The 22,323-nt window shown below is 34.6% G+C and overlaps 1 pseudogene; it reads left to right on the top strand.

Moving 5' to 3' along the window:
• Positions 1 to 1,978: 1,978 nt before the first annotated feature.
• On the top strand, positions 1,979 to 22,107 carry LOC146892642 (large ribosomal subunit protein eL38 pseudogene; annotated as a pseudogene).
• The last annotated feature ends 216 nt before the right edge of the window (positions 22,108 to 22,323 follow it).

Consider the following 22,323-nt stretch of genomic DNA (forward strand, 5'->3'; position numbering starts at 1 on the left):
GACCATTGCTTATTTGCAGTTATTATTTATCATTTTTATCTGTGTAAGTATATTTAAGGAACTATTTCAAAAATGAGAGTTTTCCCAATAATAAATTTGCTTCTGTACTAGATTGTGACTTTCTATTTGTCAACAACAAAATATTTTAAAACCTATCTTAGAAATACTTACTTAATTGGATAATTATTTTAAATCATTTATCAGATGCTACCTCATTCTTTAGTAGTCTATTACATGTTTGCTTATAAACAGGGGCTATAATATATGACATCCCACAGACAAAGATGGAAACATGAGAATGTATTTCTCTTTTATTTTATTCTTAGTTACTTATTAGAAATAGCTCTTGAATTTATAACATTTCAAGAATGTTAACTAAGTTAAATTCTAATAAAAGCATATATTTGGAGTTTCATAGTATTTTCCAACTCTATTGTTAGCTACTTGAAATTATTCTAGATAATAACAAAATTAAAATCTGTTTGATGACACATTATCATGAAATCAATGAACCAAAATTTTTACAAGAATATTTTAGTTACATATACCTGAATGCATTTACAATGTAAAAACTACAACTTCGCAACTTCAAATGTATCCAACTTGGAGCTGGAGCGATGACTCAGTCGTAAGAACATTGGATGAACTTTCAGAGTTCCCATGTTTCCTTCTCAGAATCCACATGGGAGTTCCCAAGCTTCTATAACTCTGGTTCCAATGTATCTGCTACCTTCTTCTGGTTTTGTCAGCCACTTAGTACACATGCTACAGAGATGTGCAGGAATATCGAAGACCCGTACATATAAAATAAATGCAAAATTAAAACTTCCTTATGTTCAGTTGTTGAGGTTTTCTGTCCTGCCCGGTTCCCGCAGTCATTAAGTCCCCAAGAAATCACACAGATGTCCATATTAGTTATAAACTGATTGACCCATTAGATCAGGCATCGTATTAACTCTTATAATGTATACTAGTCCATTATTCTTGTCTATGTTAGCCACCTGGCTCAGTACCTTTTTCAGCGAGTTAGTCACATCTGCTTCTGTGGTTGGTAGGACTGTGTCCTCTTCCCAGAATTCTCCTGTTCTCCTTGACTCCCCTCTACTTCCTGTCTGGTTGACCCACCTATACTTCCTGCCTGACTACTGGTCAATCAGTGTTTATTTAAAATATAATTGACAGAATACAAACCATGGTCCCACACCATTCAGTTATTATTAGTTATTTCAAAAATATATATTTTGGATGAAAGATGCCTTTCTATAAATGAAGGTCCATGTGTTCTGTAAAAGTTTATAAAATAATGACAGTGATAGTCCCTTCAAATCTGTAACTGTTTCTCTGTCAAGGTTTGTGCACAATTCATGTTGTCATGCTGGATACTGTATAAATAATACAGTAATGTTTTTGAAATCTAACCAAGGATCTACACACAGGGAGATATGAATATTCATATAAAAGATGTCATTAAATTCAACTTGATATATTTGAAATGAAAGGAATAAAATAGAATGGAAAATCTGAACTAAGAAAAGGGTGATTGCACTGTGGTGTTTGCATTACATTGTATATATGAATTATCATATGGATAAGTAAGTTTCAGGAATGTTTAAAGTTACTTTTCAAAATGTGCTTTTTCTTCTCAAGAAAAATGGAGAAATTGAAACTTTACAGGAAAATAATAATAGAATTATCCAAAATTTTCTGAGTACACATAACTTTATATCTATCTATCTATCTATCTATCTATCTATCTATCTATCTATCTATCTATCTATCTATCTACCTACCTACCTACCTATCTATCCGGTGTGGGAGGTCCTTTTGTCCATGTGCAGTTTTATTGGTTAATGAATAAAGAAACTGCCCTGGCCTGTCGATAGGGCAGAACTTAAGTATGTGGAGAAGATGGAACTGAATTGTGGGAGAAAGAAAGCAGAGTCAGAGAGATGCCATGGATCCACTGCCAGGGTAAGACATGCAGCTGAAACTTAGTCGGTAAGTCATTGCCATGTTGAGATACACAGATTAATAGAAATGGGTTAAACTAAGATGTTAAGAGTTAGCCAATAAGAAGTTAGAGCTAATGGGCCAAGCAATGATTTAATTAATGCAGTTTCTGTGTGGTTATTTCAGGGCTAAGCTAGCCGGGTGGCCAGGACGAACAAGTGGACCCTGCTCCTACATCTATCCACCTGTCTAGCTATCATATATCAATATAAATAGATAGTTACCTAATCAGCCTAATAATCTGTCTTGCTATAATTCTTTATGATGGTTGATTTACTTAGCATGTTTTGCTACATTTCTGTGATATGGTACCAATGATCCTGATGTTTCTTAGAAGATACCAGGATTGTCAATATCAAGTAAAATTCTTCCTGTCTTCCAAGCCCCAGGCAATTAGTTTGTGTACAGTATCTTATTTGGGGGGCGTATGTTTGACTTTCTAATAAACTACAATTTCTTCCTTTGTTTTCTTCCTTTGTTGCAAATAAATTCCATCTTTAAATAAATTCCAACTTTAATGTTGAATTTATAGTATATTCAATGTTATTGTGAGATATAATTAAGAGTGGATATATAATATTTGGCACCAAAAATCAAGAAGAACCAGGAACACCGAAAGTCTAGGAAAGAGAAAAGGGAGGGGGAGACAGAGGAAGAGGCAGAAGGAAATAAGTGAAGTAGTATGAGAGAGGCATGTTTGTGTTTGCTCCTTTCCCTGCTCACTGTCATGACATGTACATATGGAGATCAGAGGGCAATTTTTAGAGACGTGAGTTTTCTCCTTCCATAAAGTAACCAGGGGTGAAACTCAGATCTAGGGCAAGTGCTTTAATCCACGGATCCATCAAACTTTCCCGGCTTTGTATCTTCAGAACGTTCCTCACAGGAAGTTTCTCTGCATAGCCTTGACTATCCCGGATTAAGCTCTGTAGACCTGGTTGACTTCAGACTCACAGAGAGCTACCTGTGTCTGCTTCCCAAACACTGGGATTAAAGCCGTATACTAGCACACCACTGCTTGGCCAGCTTTATATGTTTTATACCAGGCTTCCTGGACATCCCTCTTGTGCTTCGTCCAAAACCCTCCCAGGATCTTTAGGATATTTTTTTTTCAATTTTACTTTATATTCAAACCATATTTATACCTCTCACCAATTCTCCTGCACTCCATACTTACCCTGCAGCCCAACCCCATCCATTCTTCCCAAACAGTAAAGACTCCCATGGGGAGTCAACAAAGCCTAGCATGTTAAGTTGAGGTAGGACAAAGGCCGTTCCCTTAAAAAACAACTAAACTTAGCATCCCACGGTAGAAATAGGTTTTAAAAAGATAACTCGTGCTCCTGGGATACATCCTGGTCCCACTGCTAAGGGCCTCTCAAGTAGAACAAGATACACAGCTGTCTCCAACATGGAGAGGGCCTAGTTCAGTCCCATTCAGGTTCCACAGTTGTCATGTCAGTCTAGAGTTTGTGAGTCCCCACCAGATTGGTTCAGCTGTCTCTATAGATTTACCCATCATGATCTTGACCTCCCTCGTTTATAGAATCCCTCCTTCCTCTCTGCAGCCAGATTCCCAGAGCTCAGTCTGGGGCTTGCCTGTAGATCTCTGTAACTCATTCTGTCAGTTACTGGATGAAGGGTCTATGATGACAATTGGGATAGTCACCAATTTGAAAACAGGGGGAGGCCAGATCTGGCACTCTCTCCACTATTGCTAGGATATTTGACTGGGGTCATCCTTGTGTATTCTTGGGAATTTTCCTAGCACCAGGTTTCTTCCTCACCCCATAATGGCTCCTTTTATCAAGATCTCTCTTTCACTGCTTTCTCACTCCATCCTTCTTCCAATTTGACTATCCCGTTCCCCCATGTTCTCATTCCCCAACATATCCCCTCTACCATCCCCTCTCATTCCCAGTTTGTCCAGGTGATCTCATCTAATTCCCTTTCTCAGAGCCATCATGCTTCCTTTCAGGGTCCTCTTTTTACCTAGCTTCTCTGGAGCTGAGAACTGTAGTTTGATTATCCTTTGTTTTACATCCAGTACCTACTTATGAGTAAGTACATACTGTATTTGTCTTTCTGAGTCTCAGTTACCTCATTCTGGATTTTTTTTCTAGTTCTCTCAATTTGCCTGCAAATTTCATGATGCCATTGCTTTCTACAGCTGAGTAATACTCTATTGTGTAAATGTACCACATTTTCTTCATCTACTCTTCTATTGCGGGACATCTAGCTTGTCTCCATGTTCTTGGTATTCTTAATATAACTGTTATGAACATAGTTGAGCAAGTGTCCTTGTGGTATGATTGAGCATCCTTTGGATGTATGGCCAAGAATGGTATCACTGAGTCTTGATAGAGATTGATTCCCAATTTTCTGAGAAACTGCAATACTGATTTCCAAAGTGTAAGTATAAGTTTGCACTCCCACCAACAATAGAGAAGTATCTCCCTTACTCTGTATCCTCTCCAGCATAGCCTGTCCATAGTATTTTTGGTATAAGACATTTGGACAGGCGTGAGATGGTGTCTTGGAGTCATTTTAATTTACATTTCCATGATGATTCAGGATGTTGAGCAATTTCTGAAATGTTCTTTGGAATTTTGTGATTCTTCTATTGAGAATTCTGTTTAGAACTATACCCCTTTTTAAAAAATATGAATTATTTGCCATTTTGATGTCTAGTTTCTGGAATTCTTTATATATTTTGGAGATTATCCCTCTGCCATATGTGTGGTTGCTGAAAATCTTTTCCCATTCTGCAGGCCTTCTATTTTTCTTATTTACCTTGTCCTTTATATTACAGAAAATTTTCGGTTTGAGAAGATCCCATTTATTGATTGTTGCTCTCAGTGTATGGGCTACTGTTGTTATATTTAGGAAGTGATCTCCTGTGTTCAAATACTAGAACCTACTTCTCACTTTCTCTTCTATCAGGTTAAGTTTTTCTGGATTTATGTTGAGGTTTTTGTTTTACTTAGACGAGTTTTTTTGCAAAGATATAGATATGGATCTATTTCCAATCTTCTAAATGTTGACACCCAGTTATTCCACCACCATTAATTGGAAATGCTTTATTTTTCCAGTGTACAATTTTGGCTCCTTCATTAAAAATCAGCTATTCATAGGTGAGTAGATTAATGTCAGGATCTTTTTATTTATTTATTTATTTATTAAAAATTTCCACCTCTTCCCCACCTCCCTTTTCCCTCCCCCTTCCCTCATCCTCCCCACATCCCCCTATTGTCAGGATCTTTGATTTGATTCCATTCATCCACATGTCTGTTTTATGCCAATACCAAGCTGCTATTTATTACTATAGTTCTATACTAGAGTTTAAAAGCAGGGTTTGTGATACCTCCAGAGGTTCTTTATTTAACAAGATTGTTTTATTTATTATGGGTTTTTGGTTTTCCCAAATAAAGTTGATTATTCTTTTAAGATCTGTGAAGAATTTCTTGTATTTTCATACGGTTCCATTGAGTCTGTAGATTGCTTTTGGTAAGATTGCCTGCCATTTTTATTATATTATTACTACCTATCCAAGAGTATGGGAGACCTTTCCATTTCCTGATATCTTTTTCAATTTCTTATTTCAAAGATTTAAATTCCTGACCTAGTGATGATTCAGATGACCATTATTCTGTTCTTCTGAGTTTGTAAGCTTTCTGTCATTTCTGTTGCTGCTGAATTCTAACTTTAAGCCATGGTGATCTGATAAGATACAAGGGTTTATTTCAATTTTTTTGTATCAGTTGAGATTTGCTTTGTGACTGAGTATATATTTAATTTTAGAGAAGTTTTCATGAGGCACTGAGAAGAAGACACATTCTTTTGTGTTTGGGTGGAATGTTCTATAGAAGCCCATTTGAGTTATAACATCTGTTATTTCTTTTTAACTTTCTGCCTGACAGAACGGTCCATTGGTGAGAGTGGGATGTTGAAGTCTCCCACTATTAGTGTGTGTGTGTGTGTGTGTGTGTGTGTGTGTGTGTGTGTGTGTGTATGGTTTGATGTACGAGTTAAGGCTCAGTAATATTTTCTTTACATATGTGAAGGTCCTTGTATCTGAGGCATAAATGTTTAGAATTGAAACTTCATCCTGATAGATTCATCTTATGATGAATATGAAATGTCCTTCTTTAGCTCTTTTGATTATCCTTAGTGTAAAGTCCATTTTTGTTCGATATTAGACTAACTACATTAACTTGTTTCTTAGGTTCATTTGATTGGAAAGTCTTTTCCCAACCATTTACTCTGTGGTAATGTCTGTCTTTGAACTTGGGTAGTGTTTCTTGTATGCAGCAGAAGTGTGTATCCTGACTTCATATCCATTGTGTTAGCCTGTGTCTTTTTATAGGTGAATTGAGTACAGTGATATTAAGCGATATTAATGGCCAGTGACTGTTATTTTCTGTTATTTTTTGATAGTTGTGAGTTTACGTTCTGTTTTCTGGATTGCAATTTTCTATTGCCTGTGTTTTCTTGGGTTCAGCTAACTTCCTTGGGTTGGAGTTTTCCTTCTAGTGCTTTCTGTAGGGATAGGTTTGTGGATAGATAGTGTATAAATCTGGTTTTGTCATGAAATATCTTATTTAATATCTTATTAAATATTTACAGATATTTAATATCTATAAATAAATATCTTATTTATAATGATTGAAAGTTTTGCTGGGCATAATAGTTTGGGCTAGCATTCATGGGGTCTCTTGGTGTCTGCAAAATTTCTGTTCAGCACTTCTGGTTTTCAGAGTCTCCGTTAAGAATTTGGGTGTAATTATGTTAAGTTTGCCTTTATATGTTACTTGGCTTTTTTTCTTTGTAATTCCTAATATTCTTTATTCTGTATATTTAGTGTTTTGTTTTGATTATTATGTAGTGAGGATTTTTTTTTTGGTCCAGTCTACTTGGTGTTCAATAAGTTACTTGTATCTTATTAGGTATTTCCTTCTTTAGGTTGGGAAAGTTTTCTTCTATGATTTTTTAAAAATATATTTTCTGTGCCTTTGATCTGGTATTCTTCTATCCCTATTATTCTTATGTTTGGTCTTCTCGTGCTGTTTGAGATTTCCTGGTTGTTTGTGTTTTGACTTTCTTGGCTTTAAATTTTTTTTTGACTGGTGAATCTATTTTCTTTAGTATATATTTAAATCTGAGATTCTCTTCAATCTCTTGCATTCTGTTGGTTATGCTTACATCTGTAGTTCCTGATTGTTTACCCAGTTTTGCTATTTTCAGAATTCCCTTGTTTGTTTTTACTTTATTACCTCTATTTCAGTTTTCAAGTCTTGAACTGTTTTTTCATCTGTTTTATTGCTTTATTATTTGGTTTCTTTGGGCTTTCTTTGTAATTTCTTACAATTTTTGGTTTGTCTTTTTCTTGATTTCTTTAAAGGAATCTTTCATTTCCTCTTTAAAGGTGTCTATCACTCATAAAGCTCATTTTAAGGTCATGTTCTTCTGTGTTAGAATGTTCAGATCTTGCTGTTGTAGAACCACTTGGTTCTGGAGTTACCATATTGCTTCTTAGGTTGTTGAATGTATTCTGTCACTAGCATCTGCCCATCTCCATCTCCAATCAGTGTAGGTAGTTTCTGTTCCTCTGGGTTTAATCAGTAAAGGGGGATCTGCATCTCAGGGACTACGGAGGTCATGAGGGATGAGTGAGTTTGGGGATATTGTGGAACTTGTAGTTATTGGGTCCAGTATGGTGGTGGTGAGCAACCTGCCAACAGGGAGCTTTCCTGTTCACCATACAATGTGTTTACAATTAGTGGGGGAGGAGCAATGGTTGTGATCCTGGAATAGGGCATAGAGAATTACCAGTCAATCTGGAATGCCAGTCACTTACCTCTTAGTCTATTCAGTGCAAGCAGTTATGTATGTCTCAGGGTGCTGCTGAGGTCGCAGGAGATAGGTGGGTTTGAGGGCTGAGTGGGACTTGTAGATTACAGGGTCAGTGGGAGGGGGTGGAGCAGCCTGCCAACCAGAGCCTTACCTGCTGACCAACTATCTGGGCTGATATGGGTAAGGCAGGGACCTGTGGTTTGCCCGAGTTTTAGAGCCTAAAGACTGGCCTGTCTAGCTGGGAGGCTAGTTACCCACCTCTTGGTTTGATCAGTGCAGGTGGTGTCTGTCTTTAGGTATGTTTAGGAGCTAAAGTTAATGTGTACATCATGTAGCTGTTAATAATCATATTATTGTTTTTAATTGATGTTTTCCCATTATTACAATTTTGCTTTGTTGTATTTTCAATGTGAAATGTTTCCTACAGGCATGTATGTTCAATAATATAATCTCTGAACACTTGGTCCTGTATCGTAAAGTTCTAGATTCTTTAAGAGGTAGAATCTTGCTGGAAGAGTGAGTTTCTGGTGGTAGATTGGTAAATCGTGAATGTTTTAAAACTTGTCTTCACTCCATATTGCCTCTGCTTGCTAACAAGAGTCATGATAGCATAATGTTAACAACTGCCTTATGCTCTTAACAACTTGCCTCCCCATGGAGATGGATTGTATACATTCTTAAGCTAGGCCTGTCAACCGTTTCCCTCTAAGCTCTTTGTTATCATCTGTTTGATTATACCAAAAAAGACGTGCTACAAGCTTCTATAACGTTCAGTGTAAGTATCTATGTGTATTTCTTATATATTCTATCACTTTTTCATTTTGCATATATAATGCTTATTTCTATTTTCTTCTGATTTAGATTCAATTCTTCTGATTCAATATATATGAATGTTACTTTATCTGCTATCTCTAATACATGTTTTACAGAAAATTTGATATTTTATTCTGAATTTCCTAATTGTATTATTAGAAAATTTTAAAGTAATAGTATACTTTGCCCTCTAAAAAATTCCTTCTTTAATATATGCATAATGGGTCCAAAGTTTCGGAATAATATTAAATGGCATTGTTGACACATTTTTGCTTCGATTCTTACCTGGAATGAACATGATATTTTAGCCCAAATGCACATATATGCCATTAAATACATAAATAAAACTTCCTTGATGTGGAAAAATGGTACTTCTATGTATGTTTTGAGGACTGAGCAGTTGGAAAAATACACTGATTGGTTATCTAATTAATACTGTGCATGTATATTTTTTCACAAAATGTCATTCAGCTGCTATTAAGTGCTACTTTTATTTGGTAATATATTACATTTTATGGCACACAAGTGCTTGAAATTTCTACATCCTTATCTTTTCAAATGCAGGAGACAAACTTACTATATCTAATAGTTTTTCAATTCTTTTTCTAAAGCTTTGTCACCAGAAAATATCTTACAAATGATGCTGCTTTGTGAAATTTAAGCTTGAGTTGCTTTTTCTGCCTTGCTGAGTTACCTGACGCTATTTCTGTGTTTTCATGATTAAATGTAAATGCTTCTAATGATTTCATGATTAAGTAGCATTATATTATTATTATATTATTTGTTCATTATTTTAAGTATCTTATCATTTAATACCCTTTCTAACTTATAAAATTAATATCACAATGTCTGTTCAGTTGCTCTAATAATCTCTTCCAACATTATTCTCAATATTCTATCATAATTTTTTCCCAACATAGAATATTATAATAATTAAATTAAAGTAGAAAAAGAATAAATGAAATCAAATTAATTATTTGTGTTGCTCTTGAAAAGTTTTGGCCTTCCATCTATTTGAATTCTACATGTAATATTTAGAGTAAAACTCCCTAGAGAGCTTCAGTTTTTACAAATCTGAATTTAAAGCTTTTTTGATATTTTCAAATGTATTTCAAATTTAAAAGCAGGTGAGCTCTGTTCCATCATTGTTTTAAAAAAAATACAAAACAAAACAAACTTTTGTCTATAGGGAAGGGAGACATGGAAATAAAATTTAAGCAATATTTCTTTTTATTTTACCTTCAGGTTTATTTTTCTGACAATTAACTCTACTGTACCTTCTACTTAGAATTAACATTTCTTTCATTGATTTTAATAGTATTGTCTGTTGACTATCACACTCTTTTGACAAATTCAAAGTCAAGAATCCATTTTTTTATGAGTGAATTCTTGCTTGAACTTAGACCTATTGGACATTTAGATGTAATGGGTTGGTGACAATTATAACTGAATAATATAGAAAACATTTGCCTTTACATGGGACTTGCTCGTACAACATACAATTTTTCTTTTTCTTTCCTTTTCATTCATATTGAGGCTCTAGCTTATAAAAATTTAAAATTAATTTTAAAACCTGTCCATTGATTATAAAGTTATATTTCAAGTTGACAGTGTAATATAGCCCAGACATAAATTAAATTGTACTATTTTGCTCTGTTACTGAAGATGGCATGCCCTAAATCTTTCTGTTTGACCTTTGTACAAATAATAAAATATCCTGTCTCCCTGGCACTTTGGATTTTATAGTTTTATCCATTCTATGCTCCTTGGGACACTCTTCCAGACCACTTTAAGTTTTCAAATAGAATTGTCTGATTTGGGCATAATGGGATCTGACAGACATATAGGAACAGTCTTTTCTGAAGAATTTATGGATTTTTCAGAATGTTATCTGGGAGGTCACCTCTGCCCGTATCACTGATGCATGAGTTCTTTGGCAAGACAGCCACAGAATTACTTTTCTACAGAGAACTAATAACTTCTTGGGGAAGAAGAGGGTCAACTTGCCACTATATGAACACCATGCAGTGTAAGCCCCAAATGCTATAAAACTGTAAAAAGTCAGTGTGTATCTTAGAAAATGAGGTTCTTGCTGCTTGCATTCCATCAGGCAGCAATTTTCCCTCTGATTATCTGACTCCACTTCACCTGTCTCTCCACATTCTCCTGCCTGGACCTTTTCACTTTTACTCTAAAAGAGATTGGTTGTCATGTCAACTTCCCTATTGTTTCCAGCACAGTTTTGTCTGCACAGCATTTGAAAGTAAACACCAAAGAAAAGAATCTGAGGGGCACAAACTGCTCAAATTATGTTTGCCTCTGCCAAATTTCCTGAGGTGTAAACTCTTTCACCAGATGGTGATATTATTGCAGACTTCAGTCTCTGTTGTCTTCTGAAATGTATTTAAGCTCCTTTAAAGCAATATTTCCTTTTATTTAGAACTTGAGTCCCCAGCAGCAAAATTCTTTGTTCTGTTCTATTTTCACCCTAAGTTTGATTTTTGAAACGTGTCCATTCTTTTGGGAGATCTAAACCACATCCAATCCACTCAAAAAGGATTAAAGCTTGAAAGACATGACCTGAAACCATAAAACTCCTTGAAGACAACACACAGCAAAAGCCCCTTGACATTGACCATGGCTGTGATCTTCTGGCTATCATATCAAAGCCCCAGTCAATGAAAGCAAAACTCAAGCAGCAGAATGACAGCAAACTAAAGTAATATTTCTTTACAGTAAAGCAAAGCAAGTAAAAAAAAAACAACAACAACAAAACGTTCAATACAAACAGGAAACAAATCTCCAATTTGAAAAAATATTTGCAAATTACAAATATGATCATAGATTCGCAAAACAATATATGATGGGCTCAGATAATTTCATTGTAAAGCAAATGAAGTACATAAATAATAATTTAATTGGACATTTTTCTATAGAATATATAAAAATTGGTCATCAGGCACATGAAAAGTAGTGTGATATTGCCAGTCATCGTGATAATGCAAATAATAATGAAACATTATTTTTTACCTATTATGAATGTAACAGAAGTAAGAATGGGAGGAGGCTTCATTCAAAATTAAAAATGATGCTACTAAGCATCTCTCTTATCAAATGTATTAATTATTTTTCATAGATACACTATGAAATACCTGTAATAAGAAGCTGAAGAGAGGAAAAATCTTTTTGAGATGGTCTTATGTATGTGTCAACTTGCTATGTATGCATGGGTGGCCTTTAAAGACACCTTTTCTGTAGCCATTCCAACACGATGCAACTACTGGACATCATACCACACTTAACAGTAATGACTAATTTTGACTTGAGAATGTTGATTTAATTTTTATTTGACTGAATGTGCTGGCAAAGAACTATATGAGAATAAGAACATATGGAGAATGAAAATCTTCATGTAATGGAGGTAAGGAAGAGGGAAGATAAAAACAGTGCAACATACACATCCTCTGAAGGCATTTTCTAATCAGCTGCTTTCTCCAACTTGACCCTTCTTCCATGTCTCCAGGTATCTGATATAATGTGATCATCTGGAGAATATTCCTTTTAATGTTTTAATTGTGAAGGGCATTTGCATCTTCAGACCAGTAGTCACTTGTAAATAAAGACTTCTGGACATTTCATAATGTAAAATGAATTTGACGCAGTTCCAAGGGTCTTTAATGTCTTAACAACTTAAATAATTCTCTATAGTCAAAATTAAAAGTTGCCCCTGAGATTCAGGAAACCTCATAGCTATGTCCCTGGAGAATAAGAACAACTCATTAACATATTTTGCATATAAAATATCACAGAATAAACTTTCCATCCCACAAGAGAAGAATGGGAATATAAAAAGGGTGCGAGGATGAGGGAAAGAAAGATCAAACCTAACACTGAAAACATTAAGTCCTATGATTTCATCTCAGAACTTAGCTCAGTAGAGTGCCCTTCTAGAATAATTAAGGCCCTATGTTTGTCAGCACCACATAATCTCTACAGCAGTTGGCTCTTGCAATCTCATCACATAGGGACTGGGGAAAGATAGTCTGTGAGTTCAAAGCCAACTTGGTCTAAGCAGTCAAAGGCCAGCCTGAATAAGAGACACTTTCCCAAAACAAACAAACACAAATGGAGAGGAAAATCTTAGAATTCCAAGTACAGCATCTGGGTCATACAATGTCCTGATATGACCTCCCATTGACTTGATTTGATGATGTGACCTCCTGTGCTTTATCTTCAAATGCCTGTGGATTTCTTCATCAGATGTATCTATTTCTTGACATCAACAGTACACTCTATACCCCAATGCAGCTTCATCTTCTCTCCCAGACAACATGAATTCTTAGGAATATCAGTTATTATTTATGTCCTGCTACAAATTATCTGGCCTCCCAGACCTTCATGAGAAATCTTGAATGAGGCCTCTTGAGTCCCAAACCTTTACAATCTACATAACTGCAATATATGTATCACATGGATACTCCACAATCTGCCTTACTTTGTGTAGTACTCTGGCTTCTCAGGATATGACTACAGTGACATCTGAGATTCTAGATGACAATGGACCCACAGTGACCACCAGAGACAGTTACACCAATCTTGACCAAGTTTTTCAAAGGAGTTAAAACTTCTTGCATGTGTTCCTGGGTCAGTTTCTGAGACACTCTGGCGATATCTGTGATGGCTAATCCTTAATGAAAATGTCATTGGATTTAGAATCACCCAGAAATTACATCTCAGGGCAGTTCTGATGCTTCCCCGTCTCTGCTTTCTGATCCTTCAAGATCAGAATAAGCAAAGACAGAATAACATTCCTCAACTATGATACAAAATAAGCCCATGCTCCCTTAAACATTTTCTTATTAGACTTTATGTTATCACAATAAGGAAAGCAACTCTTTTCCAATGTCCTGATTCTGAAATCTACTCATCACTTACACCTTTCTTGAACACAATATTATGCACTTTTCTCTGAATTAGTTGTGAGTTATACAAACTGTCCATCCTTCAGTTCCTTATAGTTTCATTGTAGAATTAGCTAATATCAGTCAGCAGTATTTATGGCACATCCTGGATGCTGTGCTGCCCTGCTATATTTTCCAGTGCATTGAATAGACTGCCACCTTTAAACTCAATCTCATCCGTGTCTCACAAAGTGTGGACCAACGGTGTACAAATTCTTTAGCAGAGTGTACTAGTAGAGACTCAAATATCCTTCCCAATATGGTCCTTTTTCTCCCCTGAAACTTTATTGCACAGACCTTTCTATTTTCATTCCTATAGGCATGTCGTCTTTGAACCGACAGAATGATTACTAATAAGCTCTGAATGCACCCATTTTCAGCCTTCATCCAGTAACTGACAGAAGCAGATGCAGAGATCCACAGCTAAATACTGGGCAATGCTCCTGGAGAACAGCTGTAGTGATGGAGGAGAAATAATATGAGTAAAGGGGTCAAGATCATGATGGAGAGATTCTATTTCTTATATCAATTCATTGGTGTCATTGGATTTTAACATCTCTGTGATAGAATGCCTGCTATGAACTACTTAAAAGGAAGAAAGATTTACTCTGGTCATAGTATTACTAACTATGAAAGACAGGGTGTGGTAGAATAGAACTACTCAGTTCACAATGGACAAAGCAGCAACGAGAGAAGGCTAAAGGGTAGAACAACTATCAAGAATCTGTGTTCAGTGATGTACTTCCTTCAATTAAGGCCAAACTCCTGAGGTTATCAGGCCCTCCTACAATATCACCCCAATCTGGGAACAAATGTTTCATGAAAGAACCTGAGAATGAACATGTTTATTAAAACTATTCAGACCATGTTCAAATTATTGCATCAATATATATTCTTTAAAAAGTGAAATCAGTAGTTTAGAGACATGCATTTATTTCTATGTTTACTTTATCATTACTTCCATGTCCAAGAGATAGACACAGCTAATAATCTGCTAATGTATGAGTAAATAAAATACAGTATATGCATACTAACAGTAGAGTACCATGGAACCTCAAAAGAAGGGTGCTGTGTTATTTTTAAGAACAAAAATTAATTTGCTAAGAAATGAGTAATGATTATTGAGTTAGATATTGAAAGGAAAATGTGTATAATCTCAACCATAGGCAGAATATTAAGCAACTAAATAGGACTGCCCTTCCATATTCATGAGTAGTCTTTCCTATACATGCTATTGTTACACAAATTCACAGTAATTTAAGTGCCATATATAAAATGATATTTTACTTTCATATATCTGACACATGACATTCTGTGTATAATTATTTCTAGCTCACTTACAATTGCTTGAAGAACCTAAATGCTGTGCAAAGTTGTTGTATCTGAGGTTGGGGAGATAGTTCAGCCAGTAGGAATGCTTGCTGCTTGGGCAAAGCATTAGAGTTAAATTCCCAGCACCCATGTCACACAGTTCAAGAAGAATTATTACACTTATAACTATAGTTCCATGGGATAGAACTCCATGTTTGGTCCTCTGTAAGTACACATATGTATGTTCACACACACACACACACACACACACACACACACACACACACACTCACAGACAGACATAAAATACATAGTTTACAAAATTAATATACGTGTTATTTATGACTAGCTTTAAAATCCAATGCTAGGTGCACATTCTTTACAGTCATTTTATTTCAATTATTTTAGACCTAGGTTTGTTTGAAGACAAATTTAAATGTGTAAATACAGAGAGATCACTGTGTACATAAGCTCAGTATAGGATATAGTTACTAGACATATTTATAGAGATAGGAAGAGATCCTGGGAAATGGATGAGAACTTGTAGTCTTGAAGATCAAGTATAATTTCCATATTTAAGATAGGCAAGATATCAACATATAACTCTTCTGTATTAGACATGTAAATATCTTAAAAGATACAGGTAGCATTATCATATACAGATAAAATATGTAACTGTACAAAGTAAAATATTTGTTTCCATCCTTAAGTATTCTTGTAATTTTCATGCACATACATATACAAACATCATATTGCATATTCGAAATATGTAAAATTTTATGAAAAAAGTAATGTTTAAAGCAATTAATTATTTTTGAAGGAGAGAAGCAACTTTAGCAGGTTTTCATTTGATTTCTGCGTATGTTCCATGACATGTGCCCCTTCCTCATATACAAAACAAAGAAATGTGATACTTTTAAAAATGAAAAAAAAGCAATTAAGCTGTTCTACTGGGAATAATGGGTTATTAAATAGACTTTCTTGCAAGATAGACTGATAAAATAGAAGAACAAAAGCTATGGGTGTAAAAATCGCTTTTTAATTGAATTTAAGGCATGGCATGGGACATGGAGTTCTTACACAAAACTGCTAAAGTGGTCAAGAAATTGAGGCTAGATCACCCATGGGCCTATGTTGTAAGCAGGGACTGCTTGTTCATTTGGCATATTTCTGGCTAACTCTTACATTTAAATTGACATGTTTCTATCATTCTGTGTATTACTACAAGGTTGTAGCCCACCAGTAATGTTCTGATGTCTGTTTCCTTCCACAGTTACTTGGTGTCTCCCTGACTCTACCTACTCTCTCAATACATCTCTGTTCAGATTTTCAGCATGACTTTACTCTGCTAAGCCATTGTCTGAAGCATCTTTATTCATTATCCAGTAAAAGCAACACATATACAGAAGAACATCTTATGTCATCTTCCCCTTTTTGTCTAAATAAAAAGGGAGGCTTTTACTTTATCATAATTAAATTATATATACAAACCAGTTATCAAGCAGAAGTTACAGTTACAATATTTTTTTGTGAGTCTAACATTTCATATCTTCATCTTTTATCACAACCAAGGAAAATCATAACTGTTTGTCTTCGGCTCCATCAGAGACCCCAGAAGCCTATAATATTACCTAGGTTAACAGGAAGTGCATTGTAAGCAACTTACAAGACTATAGTATTGACAGAAATGTCGCACAGCCTGGAGAGTCACCCAAAGTTCTTCTGTAATGTTGGACCATTCATCTTCAGCCTTCAAGTCCATAGTATCTGGCAGATTGTTTATGGATCAGGAAATTTGAAAGACTGTTTTATCTATTTTGGCAGTTTATCAGTCACTTTCTTTTGTGTCCTAGAGAATGTCTGGCAGACTCTTTCATGAAGAAGAAACACTGAGAACCACCTCTTCCTTTGGAAAATTCAGCAGTCTTTTGTCTGTGGGTCCTGCATATCCAGTTCATACAGCATCCCATCAAGCAGTCCAAGCAAGAACAATTTCTTGCCCAAATGGCTAGCCTTGTCACATTGAAGGCAAATTACATAACGAGTTTCTTCAGTGCCTATCAACTTCTCTGAAGTAATTGGTGCTGCCTGGAGCAGATGTGTCTCACTATCAAAAAAAGTCTAAATTCTTAAAACCTTTAAATACTGTAGGTTTAAATTCTGTAGGTATTTGAAGTGTTGAATATTATCTATCACAGTGAAATATACCTTTGCATATCTAGAAAAGCTAACTAACATGACTACAAGTTTAACCATTTTAAATGACTATCTATTAATCTGTAGTTTTTAATTATATTGCATTTTAAATGAGCAGCACAAACACAATACCTTAAACAAGAGCAGAAATACATAAACACAGTGTAACAAAATCAACCTTAAATGTGTATCAATAGACCAAGATTCATATTAAGGTCAAGCATTCATCTCTATATCATATCCCTATATAAAGGAAAACAAACATTTATAAACAATCATTTGGGAAATTGAGTGGTTTTTTTTTCTTACAAAGTGCTTCCTGCTGCTTGTTGAGTAAAGTATTGTTAGGGTTCATGAAGACCTTTTGGGCAGTCTTGTTTTGTCAAACAACATTATCCTGAAAGGAATCCATAAGTTGTCATATTCTTTAGAAACAAAAGTAGAATCTTTTTTCCAAAGTAACATATTCTTAGACTTAAATTTTGAAATCAAGATCCTATTAAAATATGTTAGTTTAGCTTAGCAGCTTGTACAATGATAGGTCTCTCTGTAATTAGCTTATTAACAGTGAAAATTTCAAAGAAATACAATAATATATATAATCCAGACTCTCTATGTATAATCCATCTTTATGTGACTTATCTTTAATCCAATTGATTTTAATAGTTATTTTATTATCTTTACTCATATAATGTATGACTATCTGTACTCTTTTATATTACTTTTACTGTCCTATAACCATCTATACTCTTTTTCCTCTCTCTCCCAAGCCTATGTACATTTTTTAAAAACACTGTGTCTCATTTACAGGTCTTTGGAGGAAAAGCTTTTATTATTATTCTATTAAGGAAACAAAGTGATAAAGTGATTGTAATAATACATTACTATTACCAGAGGGCAGAAAATTGCTCAATCCATATTAGAGATGGTTCTTCTTGCAGAATAATGCTAATTAATAAAGACATCAAAGTTGGACAATGGGCAGAGAGTGTGAGACTTTCAAAAACTCAGTTCTAAGTAGAATATCATTATCAAATTTCTCTATTCAGAGCTCATGAATCTATGTTGAAAAGATGGTAGAAAAGTTGTTAAGAGCCAGAGGTGGTGAGTGGCTCCCAGGAAATAGAATCTTCAAGGTATAATAAGACTGATACACACATGAACTTATAGAGACTATGATAACATTCTCAAGACCTACCCATGTTCAAGCTATGTAATATTTTAGCATTGAAGTGGAAAGGTGATCTCAAATACCACCTGTAGCCAAGAAGTTATTTGTGACTGAGAACTGCTAGAAAATTAAATATCAGTTTTCTCCAGTGGAGTGATACTGGTTGTATCAAATACACTGCAGGGTATGATCCATAGCCAGGAGAGTTGGAAAACAGAAAATGGATTCATTTTGTGTGGGGTGTTGGGGGGGCTTTTGTTTTGGTTTTGTTTTGGTATTATTTTTATTTTCTTCTTTTGAAGTTTGGCAATTTTCATTTTTGGTTTTTGGTACAGTGTTCACTGAGGTTTTTTTTTTTGAGAGCGAGAAGGAGAGAGAAAGATCATGAAGCTGAGTGAATTTTGTGTGGGGAGCAATCTTAAAGAATTGATGGGAAAAGAATATAATCAAAATGCACTGTATGAAAAACTTCCCCGTTTATTAACACATAGATTTTTTTCATATAATATAAACTTAATACAGTTTCTCCACCCTCTATTCCTGAAAAATAATTTTTGCATGTAGAAGTTTATGATTTTTCTTCTATTTTAAAGTCAGAAAATAGTGAGTTTTGAGGAGTAGAATAGTTATTGAAAGAAACCAATAGACAGGAGGTTAATAGCAGCAAATCAAACAAAATTAGTACGTTTACAGGATTATTCCTGAAAACAAAAAACAGGTGGGTACATGAATATTCAAAGAAATATGAAAGCTTGCTTATATGTTCTATAAGCAGGAGAAAATAGGGTTAATACTGACAACTTAGGAGCAGAGGAATGATTTAGGTGAGTAATAAACTGACTGCAAGAATAATGACCTATAAAAAAGATCTTGGGGAGTCCTTCCAATCTCTAGGTCCCTTCTTGTGATTTGATATCATCACTGGTCAATGTGATTTTTGAGAGGAAGCTTCTTGACATTTAGATTCCATTTGTAGAATTCATCTTTTAGGAGATAAGGGAAAATCAGCACAAAATCCAAACTACAAAAGTCTCCCCAGTTTCCAACAGTTTGAAATACTGAGCAGAGTAAAGTGGTATACTTTGAGGTGATATTGTTTTTGAACTTTAGATAAAAATAGAACAGATCAGCTAGCCAAAAAAATCATTGGTTATAAACACGGGGTTGATACCACAAAATGACCATCCCTAAGTCTTTGCTACCCAGAGGGAAATAATCAGCAGCTGCTAAGAATAAACCCCCTTAGGCCCCACTCTGCCTACATTGAGTTGCAGTACATCTTGTCAGACTGCTCGATTGTCTCTTAGATGTCTGTAACACACATTAATTTATTGCTATCTGCTCTTGGTTTTGGATGTAATGTCACCAGCTGTTCTAAGTTTGCACTGCCTCAGACAGTTTTGCAGTGATGATCTGTAACCTCAATGGTGAGTGAAAAATGATTTTCTCTTTTGAAAGATAATCCTCTGGAACTAAATGTTTAAAAGGTTTGAGAAGTGCTGTTTCAGAAACATTGAACTTCAATAATTAACTTTAAATACAATATACCAAATGAAATTTACATATAAATAAGTAGTATTAATCTAAATGTAAAGATAAGGAAATCCAGCTCATAAAATTTAAACACCCTTTTCACATTCCTACCCTAAATGCATTCCTGGTACAAGTTGTGAAATAATGCAAGATTTATGTAAATCGTTTTTATCTAAACCTAAACTTGTGCGAAAGTCTGCCCATGTTCTGATCCAGGAACTGTGTGAGTTCAGGAATATGCTCTTAGAGTTTTGAATGCTTCAAAGTATTCAATCTGGTGGTTCTACAATATATCTGAAAAAATAGATGAAATTTATGCTGCTTCTACTAGCCAAAACATTGGTAAGTGTCAGTACCACTAAAACTAGTACTGTTTCTACAGAATTTATGACATTTATACTTTGTAACTCTCACTATATAGATGTAAATATGATTTTATGATTTTATGGTGTGCTATATTTAAAAAGTACAATGGAAGATATTTTCTAAAATATCATAGTAAGATCTATGATAGAAAAAATAAGGATTTCAATAGACTAATTAAATAAGATAATGAATAAAAGTGTTAAAGAATTAATATTGAGCAAAAACATCCTCTATTTCTTTATAAAAATATTAAAAATGATCCGACAATTTAGGGGTGTCAGGGACAAAATAATATAATTTATATATGCAATATATATAAATATATATATATTAAATTACTTAGGCAAGAAAAATTTATCTGCATGCCTATGTACCTTATTGTTATGGCAGAAAGGCAAATGCATGCACTGCAGGTGCCAGTCAACTCAAAATCCATTTATGAATGCAGGAGCTACATAGACAAATGAAATGTCAGGGGTGGATTGACAAAAATTTTAGCAGAATGAATAAGAAAAAAGGTGTACTTTGAATGTAAAAGTATTTTAATTTGCAAGATATTTTGGGGTAATTTGCCAGAGTAACAAAATAACTCTAAAGTATAAGAGTTCTTATTTCCTCTACCTATAAATTATGTCTCATGAAAATGCCTTAGGCCTAGCTGTAAAAGTTGTTCATAAATAATAAGATGGAACACATCAGTACCAAGACAATTTTCATCTTCTTCTACAAAGAAATAAAGGATGAATCTTCTCTTTTTGACATTTGTCTTTGAAACTGTTTGTTTACAAAATTGAGCCAACGTTTTCAACCTTCATGAAACAGAAGAATGTTTTCATTTAAAATGCTATATAAAAATAACAAGTTTTCATCTCCTCTCTTCTGATGATAAATGAAAAATTTTCTCTCCTGATGAGTTGTCTTTATCACTGACTTCTGTTCCAAAATCATTTAAAAGAATTGACTGTAGATTTTAAGGCATGTCTATGAGAAGCTATCTTGAGTGCCATTAATGATATATGATTGCCACATAAACGAGGGATGATGCTGTTTTGATTACATAGTTAGGATGAAAACTGAGGTAATAAGCACAGGTAAGAATCAATAGCTTTTATTTTAGAGAAGTGTTTGCTGATGAATACAGGACTTGCCATCAGATTGGCTTTCGGAACTTTTCTGTTATTTTGTAGAAACAGAGTGAGACTGGGATGTCACTAAAGGTGAGGGAGAATTATGTTGAAAATTTATTGGGAGAATTATTGATCTGTCATAATTGAGAGAGGAATAGTGTCTATCTTAATCTCAGGAAATTCTCATATGTTATCAGTAGTATTGAGAAGAAGAAAGTACCCAAAAAATGTCACAAAATTCTATAATAGTTTGAAATTCTTCAAGAAATGTCTTCTTTATACTGTCTTTTAGGACCAATAAAACTACCAATAAAATTGTAGTTTTGCAGAGGTCCTTTATATTCATGCTGAACTCAAGTATTATTAGCTGAGCAAAGATGAGTGTTCATGCATGTACAGATTTGCATGTATGCATGTTGAATTTTAGAAAGTGCTAAAGGCAGATAACTGATTAAGACTGACCTGCGTATCTACTGACAAAAGTGCTGAAATAAGTAAGTTTTGCTTTATCAATTCTCACCACTGCACAGTAGCCAGCACCACCCTCTCATCTCCAGGACTCTGAAAATAGAAGAAATTATGGACTTTCTGCTCACAGCCCAGCAGAAGAATGCCAAATCTTTCAAGATGAAGAAGGGCAAAGGTAATGTGAAGCTAAAGGTTCACTGAAACTGGTACTTTCCTCCCTGATCATCACAGACAAGGAGAAGGCAGAAAAGGTGAAGAAATCCCTGCTCCTGGGTTGGTAGTACAGGAGCTGAAATGAGTCAGACCTCTGCATTTTACTAAAAGTTTTATTAAATAACCTGAAAAGTTAAAAAAACAAAAACAAATGTATTTTCTAATCTTTCTTTTGGACTGCAGGCCTTGAATTCAAACAAATACAAATTAAAATCAGCTTGAATAATTATAACAGCAAAGTCAAATTATATATTTTTCTGAATGTTTGTTGACTTTCTTTTGTTAACAGCCATTTATATAG

The sequence above is a fragment of the Myodes glareolus genome, chromosome 10 (assembly GCF_982192425.1).
Source record: "Myodes glareolus chromosome 10, mMyoGla1.1, whole genome shotgun sequence".
Taxonomy (NCBI): Eukaryota; Metazoa; Chordata; class Mammalia; order Rodentia; family Cricetidae; genus Myodes; species Myodes glareolus.